This window comes from Chrysemys picta, chromosome 15 (assembly GCF_011386835.1).
Source record: "Chrysemys picta bellii isolate R12L10 chromosome 15, ASM1138683v2, whole genome shotgun sequence".
NCBI classification, from domain to species: domain Eukaryota; kingdom Metazoa; phylum Chordata; order Testudines; family Emydidae; genus Chrysemys; species Chrysemys picta.
In genome coordinates this window covers 31,019,521-31,036,117 of record NC_088805.1, presented here as the reverse complement: position 1 = coordinate 31,036,117, position 16,597 = coordinate 31,019,521, and the positions used below count along the sequence as shown (strand labels likewise).

The window sequence follows — 16,597 nt, the reverse complement described above, 5'->3', positions numbered from 1 at the left end:
AATTTATTAGAACAACCCAATCAACAATCCCCATTTCTCTGCCCTACATACAAGGAACAGATTTGGAATATTTAGCTTGCAGAAACCTTTAAAATAAATAAATAAATAAGATGGGCAACTTTTAAAAAAACAAATGGGTCCCTGAAGTTCGGCTCCAAATTCCATACATAGGCACCTAAGGGCTTGTCTAGATTAGAAAGCTTTGCCTCTAACTATAGTAGCATTAGGATAGTGGTCAAAACAAAACAAAAAACCCAGCAACCCAACCAGCCGTGAGGGGACAATTATACTGGGATAAAAGTGCTTATACTGGGATAGCTTAATCTGGTTCAGGAAGCAAAAGAAGCTAATGTCTGTATATCGGAGTCAACATTATACAGTTTATATGGATCTAACTAGAGTGGTGAAAAATGACGCCCTAACTGGTACAGTTATAGGACTACTGTAGCTTTTCTAGCAGAGACCAGTAAATGGCTTAATTTTTGACAAATGATGAGCAATCAACAGCTCCTATTAAAGTAAAAGCAAACTGTATTGGGCCCATAAAAAGAGGGGGAAAATTGATCTGTGGCATGCTCCTCTATTATCCCCCTTTCTGTACCACGCCCAGCGAGAGCTAGGAACTGCACAGAACTTATAAAGCTGCCTAAGAGATCGGCATGCCCGATTCCCATGACAATGAATGGAAACTAGGCTCCCCATTAGTGCAGAAGGCTTTGAATATCTCAGCCCTGGTCCCCGGGCAGAGGGACATTGAATCCAGGCAGACAACATACAAATCCAGGGGGAGGAAAGGAGGATGGGTCAGGAGGGAATTAGAATGCAGCTGTACTTTCACCCAGAGATACTGCATTGCTATAGAAGTGTTCATTGTCGTGAGCTTTGGATGGTCACATTAATCGCATACGAGCGATGCAGCACACAAAGCCCCCCACCCCTTCCCGAAAGGAGCAAAGAGTATTCAGCGAATACATTGCTCTTGTACAGCTCCTTCCACTCAAGGGCCTCCAAGCACTTTACAATGGTGGGTAAATGCCATTAAGCCCATTTTACAGAGGAGGCAACTGCCTCGGAGATGGGAAGTGACTTGCTGAATGTCATGCAGCAAACCAGCGGAAGAGCCAGGAACAGAACCCTGGCTACCAGCCCTCAGGCACCCACTGCCTCACCACCTCCTGGATAGACAGGCTGTTGTATGCCACACCGGCTCGTTTTCTGCCAGGTTCAGTCTTCTTTTCAGCCCCTTTGAAGTACAATTGTTACTATGGAAACGGAGTCACTGGGATGGGTGGAGCATAGGTCACACGCACTGTGAAAGTCACTTGATAAAATGGGTTGCAATGAATACCCTGCTTTAATAACTGCTGCACTTTATGCCATGGGTATCATGCAAACAGATGCAGTGCGTCTGGATGTACCTCTGTGACAGCTGCCATCTTGGCTGACACACCAGGGATCGAACCAGGGACTCTGGACCTAAAGGCATGAGCTCAAGGTCTGCGTAGCTGAGGGATGTAACAACTCATATCATCTGTGGATTGGCACAGAGGGGGAGTAGTACCACAATCACCTGCGGGTTGCTATATATAATGTAGATACACAGACGCACAACCCACTTTAGTTCGTAACATTTCATATTAATTTTTCATCCAGGATTACTGGGATTTGTTGCATCTTGGGGGTGGGGAGTCTACAGCTTATTTACAACAAAATATTTGAGAAAAACGTGACACTGAAAAGCGGTTTTTTAAATTGCTGATGCCGCAGTCACAAAAATCGAGCTGAAATCCCATAACATTGGACCCCTTCCCAGACCCCTCTGTGGTGTAGCTCAGCAAAATGGCCTTGAGCCAACAAACTGACCGTGCATGGTTGTGACTCCCTCAGAGCGGGTTCAAAATGACCAGCTCTGAGGAGTGTCTGTAGCAAAGAGGAAAACTACTTAGCTGACGTACTACAAGTACCACACGTTACTGCAATGGCCTGGTTGTCCCCAACTTTCAGATCAGCAAGGAAATTAAACACCCTCCCCCATGCCACAAAAAAATGATGAAGCAAACTAGAACAAAAGCATCTCTCAGCGCAGGTCGGCTCGAGGAGTCAGGGAAAAAAGCACATTCACTTCAAGGTCTTGAATTCAACCAACCACAAAAACAGCCGGAGAAATCCATCAGAACAAACCCAGGCGGAAAGCCTCGGACAGCGAAAACCCAGAATCCTTAATGTGCAAAGACAACAACCTTCATGACAAAGCACAAAGCGAAGAGCAGAAGCTTTGCCATCCCAACATATTCCTCCATTAACACGTTCTCTTTTTAGGCTGACATGTCATTTCAGACGGGCCTTTTTCTCCCCTTTATTCTCCTCCTTGAAGAAGCGAGAGGCTTTTCTGAGGCGTTTGCTGGATTGGATCACCCCAGGGCGAGCACTTTATTATCTGCAGTCAAAGCGTCACCACAAATACCATTCTACACACACACACGTGTCACTTTCTATTTGTCTCCTCTCGGAGGTATTAGCACTGAGCTCTGCGCACAGCGCCACTTACAAAGAGTAAATGAAAAATAAACATTGCAGGATGGGGGGGAGGAGGGGAGACTGGGAGGGGAGTGTAGGGGAGGCACTTTCCCTTCACAGCCTTGCAAGCAAAGAACTATTTATCCTCAAAGAAACAGCACAGCCATCTCCTCTGCTCACCACTGCTGCTGGGGCTGGGTTTGACTCCGGAGCGAACCACCACAGCCATCCAGATTCCGGGCACCCCGGGAAATTCTAGCTGGTTTATGCAATATATTCTCCAAGATCGGCGAGTCTAAAAAGACTTACACCTTTCAAAGAAGGCCCCTGACTTTAAAAGTTGGCATCTTAATATTACCGTACAATCAAAATAACCACAGGCTGACAGTGACATTGATAGTTAAGGTTGCCCGACACTTCCCCTTACAAAACCGTTTTCAGTTGCTTATAACTTCAGCGGTGACTGAAGGCGCCGACTTTCTAATTTCCCCAGGGGCTGCTCGATCCTCGCTCTGCCCCAGACCCCACCCCCATTCCAGCCCTTCCCCCAAGGCCACACCCCTGACCCGTCTCTTCCCGCCCCCACTCCGTTCCCTTTTCCCACGCGCACCCTGCCCTCGCTCCCCTCCTCCCCCACAGTGCCTCCTGCACACCGCTGAACAGCTGATCTGTGGCTGGCAGGCGGCACTGGGAGGAAGGAGCAGGAGCTGATCCTCAGGGCCGTCGGTGGGCGTTGAGCACCAGGAACGCCCACGGAGTCGGTGCCTCTGACTTTGCTAAACGTTAATTGTTTGGGCTGCAATTTTCCACGCCAGGTGTCTGCCTCCAACTCAATTTTTCTGGAAAGTTTAAGGAAAAATGCGTCAGCCATTTCTGAGACCGAGATTAAGGAAACCTCTATTGATTTGCCCACGTCAAAAACTTCCTACAACTGTTTCACTGAGAAGCTCTATTGCTTCCACACTTCTGGAACAGGGACTTGAAATTTGTCAGGGGCGCTGCCCTGGTGTCAGGAATGTGCCTTTTGCTCTCTCTGCGAAAAGCTACACAAATTTGGCTGAATTATATAGGCGTCTGAAAATTGCTGTTTGCACATGCTCAGTAAAGGTTTGAGAGATACTGGCAGCTAAATTTCTCCAAAGATCCCATCTGCACGGAGCATGCTCAACCTGCACAGAGTCCACTGAACAGGCCTGTCCCTGAAATTGCTCCTCCCTGAGGGAGGCTGCTGGGGTTCGAGGCACCAGAGCTGAGAACAGGGAGACTGTCACATGTACTCACACCACCTTCCCACCTCTAAAACGCAGGCAGTGAGGAGGAGGCAGCCACCTGACTGCAATCCAGGGGGGCGTGGGGTACAGGACAGGGGCAAGGGGAATCAGGGACAGACTCAGGTAGGATAGGCAGGAGCAAGAGAAAAAAGCAGGGTAGACAGGCAAAGAAGGAAACAGGTGGCACAAGGATCTATAAATAGGGCCCTACCAAATTCATGGTCCATTTTGGTCAATTTCATGGGCCTAGGATTTTAAAAAATGGTAAATTTCATGATTTCAGCTATTTAAATCTGAAATGTCATGGTGTTGTAATTGGAGGGGTCCTGTGGGGAGGGGAGAGGGGGTTGCAATGTTTTGTAGGGAGGACTGCAGTACTGCTACGCTAACTTCTGTGCTGCTGCATGCGGTGGGGCTATCTTCAGAGCTAGGCAGCTGGAGAGCGATGGCTGCTGGCCAGGATCCCAGCTCTGAAGGCAGCACAGAAGTAAGGGTGGCAATACCGCAACCGCCCTGAAAAACCTTGCAACCCTCCTGCAACTCCCTTTTGGGTCAGGACCTCCGATTTGAGAAACACTGGTCTCCCCCGTGAAATCTGTACAGTATAGGGTAAAAGCACACAAGACCAGATTTCACGGTCCGTGACGCATTTTTTGTGGCTGTGAATTTGGTAAAGCCCTATCTATAACCACTAGAAAACACTCCCCTGCAGAACCCGGAAGTGAACCCAGCATTCCTCTGCTGTCAGCAAATGCCATCGAACCCAAAGTGCACATCTCATCCCCCTTTAGCGGCTGGCTCTCAAAAGAGGATAACAGCCTGCTACTGCTACAGTTACTCCATTAGCTCAAGTAATACAAGGTCTGGGCTGCAGATCTAAAAGTCCCACCCTGCTGTTGACTCATGTGGGAGTCAGTGGGGTTCAATTACATACTCTACCGTAATGCACAGGCACGAGGGACTGAATCAAGGTTACATGGGGAAACTTTCTGCATTTTCTGACTTGAGGGTTTGACTTTGCAACCGAAATAATATTCACTGAATGCAGGGGGTTTGGCGTGCGATAAATCGTCGTCATAGAAAGGAGCCTCGGAGGATCTCAAAGGGTTTTGCACACATTTGTTGAGCCTCCTGGCGCTCTGAGTTCAGTATCAGAGAGAGGACGAAAGGAAGGAACAGGGCAGGCTCATCAGTGCCTGGAATCAGTAACGAGGGAGGTTTGGAGAGAAGACCAGGGAGATGCTTCTGAACTCGGAGAGTGATTTGGAGAGGCAGCACTCAACAGAGACCAAGCCTTTTGCTAAAATACCGGGAGTGCTTGCTGCTAAATAGGGACAGCGGGTGTGTGTAATGGAGGTTCAGAGTTTTAGGACGAAACCCTGCCCTGCCGAAGTCAATGGCCAATCTCCAATTGATTTCAAAGAGGGCCAGGACTTTCCCGATGAAGTTCACACAGCAAGTCAATGGCCCAGTTGGGAATAGATCCCAGGATCCAGACTGACAGTTTCCTGCTCTAGACAACACAACATCTGTAATGATGCCCGGAATACACAGCCTTTGCTCTTTGTTCTTGGTATATTTACACTTTACAATGGAGAAATAGCATCAGTGGACAATAGCTAGAGTGCCTATAATGTCTCTGGGTTCAATCCTGCACACAGACAGCTGTTCGCCATCTCCCCGCAACATATTCCCGCGTCACACTGATGTGATTTTGTTTGGTTTTTTAATCACTGTGCATATCCAGTACTTGCTGTTCACAATTCACGCTGTCCTGGCCAGCTGTGATGGGCCACAATGCCTCACGACCCCTGACTGCATGAGCAGAATTCACACAGATTAGGAACTTCCTCAAGCCCTGCTCCTAAGGTTTGGAATCTTAGGAGAGGGAATAGGTAACCAGATGTAGGGAAGTGTAGAAACATTCAAACCCCGTCCTTCTGGGCCACACCTGCCTTCCACCAGGCACTGTCCCTGGGGATGGGGCGGAGTTTTAAACTGCCTCAAGTTTTATGTGGCATTCACTCAGTTCCAATAGAAATCCGGGGCCAGGTTCTATGCTGGTGGAAAGTCAGCACAGCACTATGGACTTTGCCTCTCAAACTCTCTGGAGGAGAGCATCTCTCTACTGTGACTGGCAGGGACTGTCTCTTATGTGCGTGTGCAGCAGCGAGCACAATGGGGCCCTAAATTCAACTGAGGTCTCTAGGTGCTGCCATAGTATAAATAAGAATAAATTAATGGTACCTCTCCGAGCTGGGCCAAAAATCCCATGCTCACAATCACCAGATGCTCATTTAGGGCACTGCACAAGCAAATACACCTATCCAAGGCTGTAGAATTCCCCCTCACACCTTTAGATTTTATGATCTTAAGGGCACGGATTGTGTATCCTTTGCAGTCCGTTTTGCACAATGGCAATCCTCACACACAGTTACATGCTAGCTAAATAATCATACACTGTACAACTACACAGACACACAGAAGACAAATGCACAGTCCAGCAGGGTGCAGCGCAAAGGCAGGAAATTTACAGCATTAAAGATTCTCCATGTATTTTTTAGTTATGCGCACCAGGATTTCAGAGAATTGGTTTTGCTGTCCCTGGTGTGGGGGAAGTTTAGGAGATGACCAGACCATCACCCTGAGAGCCATTCCACCCAAACTCTGGGGCCAGCTGGCCTGGCCTGACAGATCTGTCTCCTTAGTCCCCCAAGAATTCCACAGGAGAGGAACATGGGAGGGCGAGCGCCCCTGCGTGCTGAAACGAAGGCGACATTCAGGCTTCAGCACCACACCCAGCTCGCTAATCTGCTCCTGGTTTTAAATATTTAATCTGTGCTAAGAGATGCTCACACTCCCTCATGCCCTCTCTCCCCTTGCCTGCCCTGCTCCCTCTCTTTAGGGCTGGGTCACCCCCAGATCTATTTCAAACCGAGAGGAGCAGAAAAGCAAGGGGGGGAGGGGAACAGCCCCTCAGCTGTCCCAGGGCAGGGCAGAGCTGGGGCTAGGAGAGACACCCCGCTGCAGGGAGCAGCGGCCAGGCCAGAGGTAGCAGAGCCGCACCCAGTACACCCCCCCGCACCCACACCCCCCCACCCACACCCCCCCCAACGCCCGGGCTCAGCACAAACGGGAGAGACGGCGAGCTGAGCCAGGACTGGCGCACCAGCAAACGTTGTCAAAACTCGTTAGGATGCCTGGGCGGAGAACAAAGTGCCCAGCGCCACGAGGGGGATTTCGCTCACTCGGAGATTTACACAAATTAACTTCACAGCGTGTCTGGAGTGTTAAGATCAACAAGAGCGACGGGAGCTCCAGGCAGAGGAGCAGGCTGCCAGATGGGATACCCGGCCCCCAATTCCCCCCAGCCTGCCCGAGTCCCAGGGTGTGGGGGGAGGCAAGGGCTGGTACGCAGGCTGCATGGAGTCTTAGGGCCTTTCCCCCAGAGAGAGAGGAGCAGCGCTAGACCAGGCCCCGCTTCCGCATTCACACCCATTTCAGACCAGTCGCATCCCCTTCCGTGGAGCTTTCTGATTTTCCTCACTCCCGTGAGCCTCTTGGCTGGCCCAACCATAACGGCCCCCTGTTCTGTAAGGAGCGAAAACGGCGGGTTGAAACTTGGCAACGCAGATGGGCGTTGAGAAGCCAGGGCACTGGGTGGGGACACGAGATCGTCAAGGACCAGCCCCAGCCGATGGCCGTGCAGTGTCTGGTACCATGGGCCGCAGGTCATGGTCTAGCTGACAGGCATCCACATCAGTCAGCGCGGACCAGCCTTCGCGTTGGCCAAAAACCAGTTACGCCTGGAGAACTAACCCCCCAGCCAACTCCTGCCGAGGGTCTCTCCAGGTCTGGGTTTTGGGGGTCCCTTCGGGTCACTCTGATTGCACAGAGGAAGCCTGCGTAGAGAGGTCCGCTGTCTGCAGGGCTGCTAGCCCTCGAATCCATGGGAAGAAATGACCAGAACGCGTGGCAGTTATCTCCTGCAACTCCCCCCCGCCTCCCTTAGCTCCACCATCTCCAGCTCCTGGCTCCCAGCAGAGCGCCGGGGGGGAGGGAGGCTGCGTCCACGGGGCGAAGGGGCTGCTGTCACAAAGCCAGGAGTGACTCCACAGCGGCCGGCGGGTAAACGGAACCGAAGGCAGCTTGCCTCAGGCGCTTCCCTGCCCCTCCAGTCGGTCATTCAGAGGAGACGCACTTGACGGATCTCCCATTAATATCAGATTCGGTTAAAGACACTGGCTTTTCATGTCGACAGCCTCCCGCTGGTCAGCACGGCTGTGATGCGGCTGGGGGAGTTACCGCTCCCTTCACACACCTGGGGGAGGGCGGGGATGTCAGGCTGGTGCGAGTCTAGGGAGCAGATCCTTCCCTCACGACCGGGGCAGCTCCTCGGCCTGCAAACCCGGCTCCTTCAGCTCTCGGACGCCAGCAACGGTGAGGAGAGCGAGGCCTGGCACCACTGCAGCACCAGGGATCCCCAAGCAACACCACTGACGGAGTCAAAGCGAATGTCCCCCCGCTGCCTCGCCAGTCTCAGACTAGGATTCCAGCTACCACGTGGCTCTAATACCCAAATACAGCCGTACAATGACTGCGCTCCCCTCATTTAACTCACGCCACGCCTCCCAATGCACAGAGTCCTGCAGCGCGAGGCAGACACACGAAGATCACACTCCCCTACCCCACCACTTCCTCCTCCTGCCACAACACAGGCGTTCAGGCTCAGCCGTCTCCCCTGCAGCCGGCAAAAAGGGATGATTTGAACCATGGAGACGTTCTGTGCCCTTGTCAAACCAGCATCGCTCCACAGGGATGGCTACACACAGAGCCGGTGTGCCTGGACCTGGGGGTGGGGTGGGGTGGGATATTCACTGTTCTTACTGTCCAGGATAGACACAATGCTCAGCACTTGCTTGGCACCTTCTGCCAAGGGTCCCCAAAGGCTGCACAAACGTTTGCCAAGTAAGCCCAGCACACACACATTTTATAGATGGGGAAACTGAGGCACAGAGCAGCCAAGAGCTGGCCACACAGCAGGGGAGTGTCAGTATCTGGATTAGAACCCAGGAGTCCTACCTCCCAGTGCCGTGATTCAACCACTAGACACCGCTCAGTGCCAGATCTACTGGTGCACTGGCATAGAATTATCTTCCAGGAGGAGAGAGAAGATGTGCAAAGATGCCATGGTTCTGCACGGTGTAATTTCACTGCTCATTTGTGCAGGAAGGTTTTCGTGCCAGGCCCATCCCCATGGTATCCAGGTGTCTCTGGGGAAAGGACCAGCCCAGAACTGGGAGTTCTCAGCTCAGTCCCAAGAGCCATGGACTGCAGAGGCAGCACGCTCAGTTCCCTACAGAAACCTCTCCAAGGCTCAGGGCTGGGGCACGGCCTAAGTTCCCTCTAAGCCGCACGGCCACGCAGCAGCCTATCAAGGGCTGCACAGGTGCTCAGGGCTGTGGTGGGGAGCAGCGCCTCTCCCCAGCCCTGGAGCTGCTGCGGCGGGGAGAACCGCCTCTCCCTCACCCAGTCCAGGTGCTACTGCAGTGAGTCCTCTCCCCCTGATGTGGCCCCGGGCAGCCTGCACCCCAAACCCCTCATCCTCGGCCCCACCCCCGAGTCAGGTTCCCAGATCCTGGGCGGGCGTTCCAGTTATCAAGGCAACGCTATGGAGCATCTGAGAGGACCCCTCCCTGGGGTGACGGGGAGATCAGAGGGCCAGCCCAAAAAATAACACCGCAAGAAAGACAACTAAGAAGGAAAGGGCAGTGTGGTGAGCACGACCCAGCGGGGCCAAGCCTCTAGCTGGGTTGGGCGTTAAATGCAATGGTAGAATCCTGGCTCCATTACGGTCCATGGCAGTTTTGCCACTGATGGCAGCAGGGCCTGAATTTCACCCAAATATCCCTCATCTCCCCGCTCCAAGCACCCTTCTCTGGCCTCACCACCCAGCCACCCGTAGAACAGAGGTTGCCGGCCGCCGCTATCTGTCTGTCCAGCAAAGCACACCAGAGCTGTGCCCCCGCGAACGTCTGGAGCGGGCTCCTCGAGGTCATTAGAAAGCAAGGCAGAGGGGCAGGGATAATGGGCTGTTTTACACAGAATACAGGCATGTAACGGGGAGGCAAATGAGGTCAGACACCTTGTTCAGCAGCCACATAAGAGGAGATTTTATTGGCCTACTCCCGCTGGCCCTGTGGCTGCAGCCCAAGCTGGTGGGGGCCAGCTGCCCACTACCTGCACACTGTCTGGCCTGACCGATCAGCTCCCCCCAGGCCCTTGGGAGCGTAACTGATGTGAGAAGCCCCAGCGGAGCACCGAGGCTGGCCTTTAACACCCATCGAACATGCTGGGGGGCGGAGCCCAGCTCCCACGAATACACGGCAGCTCCAGCAACACAGACAGACGCTGACACAGAACCAGGGCAGGCTGCCAATGAGGGGTGAGGGGGCCAAAGAGTGCCATAAAACCCCTCTCCTCTACCTCCATGGCTGGCCAGGCCCATGCTTCCAAAGCAGAAGCTACTGTGTCCGGGCAGTCGGCTGGTCCCACACTTGTGTCTCCCTCGGTGCACGTCCCATGGCCCGGATGCTCACTTGAGGGACTCAGACACATCTGCCTTTGCCCCTCGAGTGACTGTCGGTGCTGCGGGACCTGCAGAGAGGCAAGCACAGGGCCTGGCAGCACCGGCCTCAGCCCTTTCTGCCGAAATCTCCAGGTGCCCGACCAGCCGGCTGCCCGGACACGATAGCATGCCACGTGTTCCCCACTGCAGACCATGGGGACTTGAGCAGCTGCCTTCACTAAAATGAAAGCAGGGGAGCACGCAAGGCCTGGAGAGGTGTCAAGTGCCCTGTTCTCAGATTTCACATCAAATACCCATTTTAGGGACCATAATATGGATTTAGACACCAAAGCCTGATGCTGGGCCCTACATCAGGGAAGTATCAAGCATGGACCTGAGCTGCAAAGTTTGGATCCAGAAGCATAAGAAGATAAGAATGGCCAGACGGGTCAGACCAAAGGTCCATCTAGCCCAGTATCCCGTCTTCTGACAGTGACCAATGCCAGGTGCCCCAGAGGGAGTGAACCTAACAGGTAATGATCAAGTGATCTCTCTCCTGCCATCTATCTCCACCCTCTGACAAACAGAGGTTAGGGACACCATTCCTTACCCATCCTGGCTAATAGCCATTAATGGACTTAAACCTCCATGAATTTATCCAGTTCTCTTTTAACACTGTTATAGTCCTAAAGCAAACTTCTCCAACGTTGGAGGGTTTGAGCTAAGTGGACTCTGAGGGTCCATTCCCACCGCCCGAATGGGCCTCGCGCACCGGAAGGCCCTGGCTTGATGTGCTGTGCTGGCGTCCCTTATCCATTCATCTCACACAGGCACACGTGAGCAACCAAATAGTGTTTTTGCAGCATTTCCTGGCAAAGAAAGTGCATGTCAACAGCACATTTTGGGCAAGGCAGTTAATTGACTCCTCTTTACAGCACATATATAAATATAGAGGTAGCATTAACTGATCCCTCTCAGAAGCCGAAAATGAAAGAATTAATCTTATTTCACTCTTGTGTAACCCTTCATGAAATTAAAATGATATTTTATGTGTGTGTACAAAAGCGGAGCTTTGCTGCAGCTCCTTTAATGAAAATGCCCTTGGAATAAGTAGAACTGTGTAATGAGAAGCCATTAAATGTGTTTTTATCCCATATGCAATTAAACAGTTTTATCACTCGTAGGAGAGTTTCCACTGGTGAGTGTCAGAGCAAACACTGCAGCATCCAGGGGACGAGGAGAGAACAATCTACATTTCTAGGTTCTACGGAATTTTCATGCTTTAATTACTCCTGTACGAACCCCTGGGCTACCCCCTTCCCGCTGACTTCCGGACTTCCTCTGTCCAATGCTCACAGAGCTCTGCGCTCTTACCAGAAATCACTGGCATCACAAATGGTGAATTAGGAAACAAGCTAGAAGACAGGATAACTAGTAATACAAGTGCTCGCCTCCTTTTCTCTCCTTTCCACAGAGCCTTTGTTCTAGCAAGGATCCCAAAGTTCTTTCTGAACTAGAAACCACCATTCCTCCAGCTGTAACTTCTTAACACCCCACATCCACAACAATGCTACACAGCTGCAGAGTTATCATTGCTCATGGTTTTATTTAATGGTTTTTCTTAATGCACCAGCTCCTGGAGTCTTGTGATTTTTTTAAAAATGAAAGCTGAAATTCTCAAATAAAGTCACTTTTTAAACCCTCCTAGTTGTGGAGGAAAAAAAATTCAGAGATTTTAAGATCAGTAGGAACCACTGTGATCATCTAGTTTGCCTTCCTGTAGGGCACAGGCCATAGGACTTCTTTAAATTAATTCCTGCTTCACGTCCAATAGCTGTGATTGAACTAGAGCACATCTTTTAGAAAAACGTCCATCCTCATTTAAAAGTGTTCAGTGATGGAAAATCCACCAGAGTCCTAGACAAATTGCTCCAATAGTTAAAAATTTGCACCATATTTCTAGTCTGCATTTGTCCAGCTTCAACTTCCAATCACTGGATCTTGCCAGACCTCACTCCAATAGATTAAAGAGCCCTGTCATATCAATTTTCTGTTCCCCATACAGGTAAATACAGCCTGTGATCAAGTCACCCTGTAGCCTTCTCTTTGTTAAGCTAAGTAGATTGAGCTCCTTCAATCGTTCTTCTGGCTCTTTACTGAACCCTCTCCAGGTTTTCAACATGTTTCTTTAATTGTAGACCCCAGAACTGGACACAGACTTCCAGTAGCAGTCACACCAGATAACCTTCCTGCTCCTATTCCAGATTCCCCTATTTATACATCCCAGGTTCGCACTAACCTTTTTGGCCACAAACTCGTACTAACAGGTTTCAGAGTAGTAGCCGTGTTAGTCTGTATCCGCAAAAAGAACAGGAGTACTTGTGGCACCTTAGAGACTAACAAATTTATTAGAGCATAAGCTTTCGTGGACTACAGCCCACTTCTTTGGATGCATATAGAATGGAACATATATTGAGGAGATATATAAACTCGTACTAGGAGCTCACGTTCAGCTGATTATCCACCACAACCCCCTAGTCTTTTTCAGAGTCATTGCTTCCCAGGACAGAATTCCCCCATCCTGTAAGCACGGCCAACAGTCTTTGTTCCTAGATGTATATATTTACATTTGGCTGTATTAAAAGGTATACTGCTAGCTCGCGCTCAGCTTACCAAGCGATCCAAATCGCTCTGTATCAGTGACCTGTCCCCTGCATTATTCACCACTCCTCCAATCTTTGTATCATCCATAAATGTCAGCAGGGATGACTGTTTTCTTCCAGGGCCCCGACAACAATATTGAACAGCATAGGGCCAGGACCCAGTCCCTGCGGGACCCCCCGAGAAACGCAGCTGCTTGACGACGATTTCCTGTTTATAGTTACATTTTGAGACCTTTCAGTCGGCCAGTTTTTAATGTGTGCCATGTTGATTTTTTATTGTTCTTTCTTAAACAAAATGTGCAGTGCCAAAGTACGTGCCCGACAGAAGTCTATTACCTCGACACTATTACCTTTATCAACCAAACTTCTAATCTCATCCAGAAATGATATCTAGTTAGACATCTATTTTCCATAAACCCAGGCTGATTGGCATTAATTAACTTTTAATTCTTTATTAATTGAAGTTCCATTCCATTATTTGGCCTGAGTTTGATGTCAGGCTGACAGGCCTAGAATTACCTGGGTCATCCCCTTTACCCTTTTTAAAATACTGGAGCAACAGCTTTCTTCCAGGCCTCTGGCACATCCTCAGTGTTCCAACACTTGTTAAAAAACAACATTAATGGTCAGAGAACTACTTGGCCAGCTCTTTTAAAACTCCTGGATGCAAGTTATCTGTACCTGCTGATTTAAAGCTGTCCAACTTTAGGAACTGCTGTTTAACATCCTCCTTAGTTACTTTGGGAATAGTATTTCTTCATCAACATACGATTCTGGCTTTTCCGCAAATACACAACAGAAATAGTTATTGAACCTCTGAGTACTCTACCTCTTCTGCATTATTATTGACAATTCTACCATTTCCATCTAATAATGGACTAATACCATCGTTAGGGTTTACGCATACACTTTAAGGCCAGAAGGGACCATCATGATCTGGTCTGACCTGTTGCACATTGCAGGACACAGAACCTCACCCACCCACTCCTAACCCCTCGCTGAGTTACTGATAAAATCCCTTCTTATTGCCCTCCGCTCTGCCATAGAGTTCTCCTGGTATTCTTTTGCTTCCCGTATCAATTTTCTACAATTTCTAGCTTTTAATATCATATTCATCACTATCAGCTTCCTTTTTTCCATTTCTAATTTATGTATTTTTAAAAAAATATTATAGCGGCTTTCACCTCCTCTCTAACCCAGGCTTATTTGTTTTTAAACCAGTGCAGCCTTTTCTCTAAGTTGTGGCTTTGTGGGCATCCAGTAAAATGCTCCTACAAAGTTCCTAATTATCATTAGCAATTTCCGGATTAAATTCTTCCTCCTAGCTGATTTGGCTCATAATTGTTTTCAGCTTTGTAAAATTGGCCCTGAAATCTGGAAACATGACCCAAAGGCTCAAAAACCAAAAAGCAAATAAAATAAGTGGGGTTCATATTAAGTCTCATGTTTTTTGAGCTCTGAAACAGGGTTTTTGACTGCTTGGGGATGCCAATACTGCAAAAGTTCGGGACAGGAAGTGAAGCAGCAGCTGTAGTCTCCTGGTTCAAGCCGCACCCTCCCCCCATACTTTAACCTGCAATTCACGCCCTTTCAAGGGCGTTGGGTGGAAAGTTTGAAAGGGAAGCTGCAAAGCTACAGATTGAAACCCACCCTACGCACACCTTAAACTGAGAGCTGTGCATGCTCTGTCCACTAGGACACATTCCCCTCCTGAATAGCTCTGGTGGGAGACAGACCTGCACACAGGGGCAAAGCACCTTCCGTCTTTATTTTAAAACACACATCTGCCAGCCAGTCTGATCCGCTGCCTCATTTGGTTACTGTTTTGGGGGTTTCACAGGTAGTCCCCTTCCCAGGGCCGGCTCCAGGCACCAGCTCAGCAAGCAGGTGCTTGGGGCGGCCAACGGAAAGGGGCGGCACGTCCGGCTCTTCGGTGGCGGGTCCCTCAGTCCCTCTCGGAGGGAAGGACCCGCCACCGAATTGCTGCCGAAGAATGAAGTGGGGGGGGTAGAGCTGAAGTGCCGCCAATTGCGGCTTCCCCCCCGCCACCGCTTGGGGTGACAAAAACGCTGGAGCCGGCCCTGCCCCTTCCCCTCCAAAATGCTATTTCCTGCACATTAAAATAAGTATAAATTGCCAGGAACCTCCAACAGAGCCCAAGACGACGGCTCTCCTTAGCCGTTTAATGACACACTTAGAGCTGCGTTCAGAGCTCTGGACAGGGCGGCGTAACCTTTTAAAACCCAGCCCTTATGCCCTCCACAGCAAACTAACGCACAGCGTCCTTCAGAAGGTAGCGAAATGCAAAATCTCCCCCCCTGCTCGCCCCATGGGAGTAATGACACACAGGCCCCCAGCCTGCTAGAAGAGGTGCGCAAGCTCTACTGGGCCAGGCGTGAAATCCAATCATGCTAAAACAGTGTTTACGGTAAAAGGCGGCGTTTTATGTTAGCAGTCAAACCCCTTTGTTCCTTGGCAGGCTTTGGTAAACAAACGACACTGGTTATCTCATCTTTCTAAAAAGCACCTGCGAAAAAAATAAAACACAGCTCAGCAAAGCACTTGATGTGCTGGGAACAGGTGGGTTTATTCCACAAACCTTTGATGCAGTTTGTTCAAAGCAAGGACACGGAGCATCACACTCGGAGGACTTCTCTGCCACGTCAACGCTTGCAGCTACTCATGTGTTTTAGTTTCTGCCTAGCTCACCCGTCCTCCACCCCTTCCACCCAGCAGCGCATGCAGCAGAACCTGCTAGCCACCAACCTGACAAGACTTCGCACTTATCTAGTGCTTTTCATCTTCAAAACACTTTGCACACCGTTAACTCATTAACCCACATAGCACCTCTGGGAGGTGAGCCTTTTAGATCCTCATTTTACAGACTGGGGGAAACTGGGGCCCACAGCTAAATGAGTTGCCCAAAGGGTCTTCCCCTATTCGATCTCCTGGCTCCCAGGTCAGTGGTCAGGCCAGCCTTCTTCCCCCTCCAGGCTGGGGAGCTGAAAGTCCTACAGCGTGTTTCAAATGCATCATGATAAAAGTTCCAATTGCCGCTGCAGATCAGTCTCTGCGCAGAGCAGAGAGGCCATGTGATTAAAAATATGACATGATCAGAGGTTCTACCAGGCTGGCAAGACAGAATGTAGTTTTCATTTAATTAAAAAAAAAAAAATCAAGGCTGTGAACCACTAAGCGCTCACACTTTGAAAAAGCCTATTTCTCATTAACATTCTCCATCTCGGGGGAGCTATGGGCCCCATTCTGTCCTTGGAGGTGCATGTGGGCGCAATTTTACCTTGGGCTAACAATACAGCAGGTCCTCCAGGTTGGTTCTCGGTCTCCAAATTAGCAGCCTATGACGCTTCTTTTAGCGGTCAGCATCTTACCAAACTGCAAGCCCTTACGTCTGAATACAGCTAATTTGCTCGGCAGCAAAAAGTGACCTGGCAAAGGGGTCCATCTGGTTAATCCATAATCAATATTTTCCATGGTGCAGCTTTAATTTTAGACAGCAGTGTGTAAATTAAACAATATTTATCAGCCAATAAAAGGAGCAATTCAAATAGGCACAGTAA

General features: G+C 50.0%; 1 protein-coding gene across 4 annotated transcripts in view; it reads right to left on the bottom strand.

Moving 5' to 3' along the window:
* The window catches only part of FAM222A (family with sequence similarity 222 member A), a 112,430-nt gene that overhangs the window by 29,080 nt on the left and 66,753 nt on the right, over nt 1–16,597 (bottom strand). The gene's annotated exons all lie outside the window — the stretch shown is intronic.